This window comes from Enhydra lutris, unplaced genomic scaffold (assembly GCF_002288905.1).
Source record: "Enhydra lutris kenyoni isolate GAN:26980312 unplaced genomic scaffold, ASM228890v2 scaffoldscaffold19, whole genome shotgun sequence".
Taxonomy (NCBI): Eukaryota; Metazoa; Chordata; class Mammalia; order Carnivora; family Mustelidae; genus Enhydra; species Enhydra lutris.
Window position 1 is genome coordinate 2,064,161 of NW_019154103.1, and position 2,897 is coordinate 2,067,057.

Genomic DNA, 2,897 nt, shown 5'->3' on the forward strand with positions numbered 1-2,897 from the left:
CAGTAATGCCGTGGCAGCATGGAGAGCCTCTGAGTGATTGTGTCTGCAGTACTGTTGTGGAAGATTGATCTTTGCTGTTGGATGTAAAGTTTAAATTGCTTCTCTTGAGACTTTCAGTCAGTGACTTATTTATCCAAACTTTTCATGGAAGTGGCAGTGAAAAGTGTGAGTCTTCATTCTGGTGACTGTAATCAATATTGTCTTGCTAAATTAATGTTTTGTACAAAGACTAAATTGTATACATTTTGTTATACTTTTTGCCTAGTTACAGTAAATTATGAAAAGAAAGTTGATGCTGATCAGTGTAAACAGTAACCTTTTCTTGTTTGGATTAACCCTTGGCCTGAGGCCCTGGAAGCTTGAAATCAAGTCTCACTAGAATGGTAACCTAATAATTTCTGCTAGGTGTCCTATGACCGTTCATCATTTTCCATTATGTGCTCCAGTTCCTCCAACATTAATGGCAGGCCAGTTTTGTATGCGTATTAAAATATTTTATACTTTAGAGAATTTGATTAGTTCAGCTTTATCTCATCTCAACTGGACTACTTTTGGGTATTTGGGCATGAGGTTTAGTTGAGAGGAAAAGGGCACAGAGACCCGGCAGCCAAAACCAAATGGCCATTGTATGCTGAAGCTGTAACAGCTTACTTGGGGAGTAAATCTTAGTATAGCTGAAGTTGGCCTCTTTAAAGGCTGAGTGCTGTTTACTTGCAGTTGTTGACTGCCCTCTGCTATAGGGAGAAAGTGAAAGGCGTGTTTGAACCACTTAAGAACCAAGACCCAGATACTAGAAAATCAGTTTGAATTTTTCTCCTGAAATGACAAGTGATCACTTGTATGATCAGCCCCTTCCAGAGAGGAGCAGGCCAGACAGGTGACAGTGGAGAGTTTTCATGCCCTTTTCTGCTTGGGGGATCTGATGAGCAGTGGGACACCTATGGCAGGACATGATTTTTCTTCATCTTAGGGAAGGATAGAGAACTACATTCAAGGGAATGTCTCATGTTGAAGGACCCGCGTTCAAACGAGAGGACATAGAACAGCAAAACACATCACTACAAATCCACTGTGTACAAGAGGTTAAAATAAGAGCAGTAAATTCATTTTAGAATTTTTTTTTTTAAAGACTAGTGTTTTTCAAAAACTATCTGCTATGGATAAGACTTGAATTTATTAATAATTAACTTTACCCAGTTAGCAAAAATAATTAACAAACTCTGCACTGGAAGCTGAGAGGATCACAAATGATTTAGTTTACAATTATATTTTAGCAGATTACTTTTTCATCGTGGTGTACACGGAAGATGCCACCCCCTTTTTTCTTCTTTTCCTTCTGAGCAAGTTTGAGAGCCACTGACGGAGGCACGGGCACTCTTATGGCAGGAGGGTGAGAAATTTTCAAGCAGCTTCTCCCTAAGGCCAATAGAAAAGCCTTGTGCTAACAGCTGGATTTAGGAGGTAGAACACAGGAGTGGTCTAATCCAGTGGTTTTCCCACTTGAGTGTGCAGCGCACACACCTGGAGGACTTGTCAGAACAGATTGCTGGGCTCCACCCCCAGGGTTTTCATTCCCTTCGACTGGGCTGAGCTGGGCCAGGACATGAGCAGTTCTATTAAGCAGCTGCAGCTGCTCTAACAGTTTCGGATTTTAGTATGAGGTGCCTGGCATTCCTGTGAATGAGGGTATTAGAAAATTGTTTATTCAGAACCATACAGTTGGGGGAAACAACAATGGAGGGACCAAGTACTGGTTAATAAGACTTAATCAGAATTGGTCCTAGAGATTAATATAGTCAATATAACAACTAACTGGGGCACCTAGGTGGCTCAGAGGGTTAAAGCCGCTGCCTTCATCTCAGGTCATGATCCCAGGGTCCTGGGATCGAGCCCCGCATCGGGCTCTCTGCTCAGCAGGGAGCATGCTTCCTCCTCTCTCTGCCTGCCTCTCTGCCTACTTGTGATCTCTGTCAAATAAATAAATTAAAAAATATATATATAACAACTAACCTACTAGAAAGTGTTATTTGGATTTGGTGACCCCCCCCAAAAGTCTCCACATCTTCAGTTTTAGCAGCCTGTTCCCCTCACTCCTATCCCTTGGTTCCTGCTCTCCAAAAGGGCCAAGTGAGAGTGGGGGAAAATGAAAACAGGTGAGTCTATTTTTAAAGAGGTTTGCAACTACCACTATCTCCTCTCTAGCCTCACCTCACTGGCCTTGTAGCTCCAAAGTTTGACTTCTTTGTAGTTTTACTCTCAGGATTACAGCCCTGGAGCAAGATTCCTCAGGCAAGAAGCTGATTTGACAGACCATTCCAGCTGGTGAATTCTGAAGCCAGTTGACAGCAAGCATAAATGGAGGGCCTTGTGCCAGCGGCCAAGACAGAGTACCTCATCTGTGTTGTTGAGGAAACTCTTAGCAAGAAAGCATAAAGAAGTAGTCAAATTAGAAGGGCTGTAATCAGTTATCTTATGTTGATTATGGAACTCCTTTGCTTTCCTGTCACTTGAAATTTGAAATGGTCCACAGGGTTTAGTAGGTGGGGTGGGGATAGGAGACAGCTGAGGGAGCAGTTCTGTCTCAGTCTCCATTTTAAAATTATCTGGGATTGCATGTTAGAAGCACTGGACACAATAAAGCAAATCCAGAGTACTGTTCGCTCTAAATAATGTGTGAACAAAGAGCCTCCCTTCCCAGCTTTCTCCTGCCCATGAAGCTCACAAAGGAGCTAAAACACAGGAACCTCTTCCTCCCTGCCCATTTCACTATCTGTCTGGACTTGGGCTGTAGCCTCAAAGGGCTCTTAGACTAGAACCATTGAGTTTTAATGCACTGCCTGCCTTAGTCTTTTCTGATCTAGGGTATATATAACCTGTGAGAGTTCTACCTCATTCTT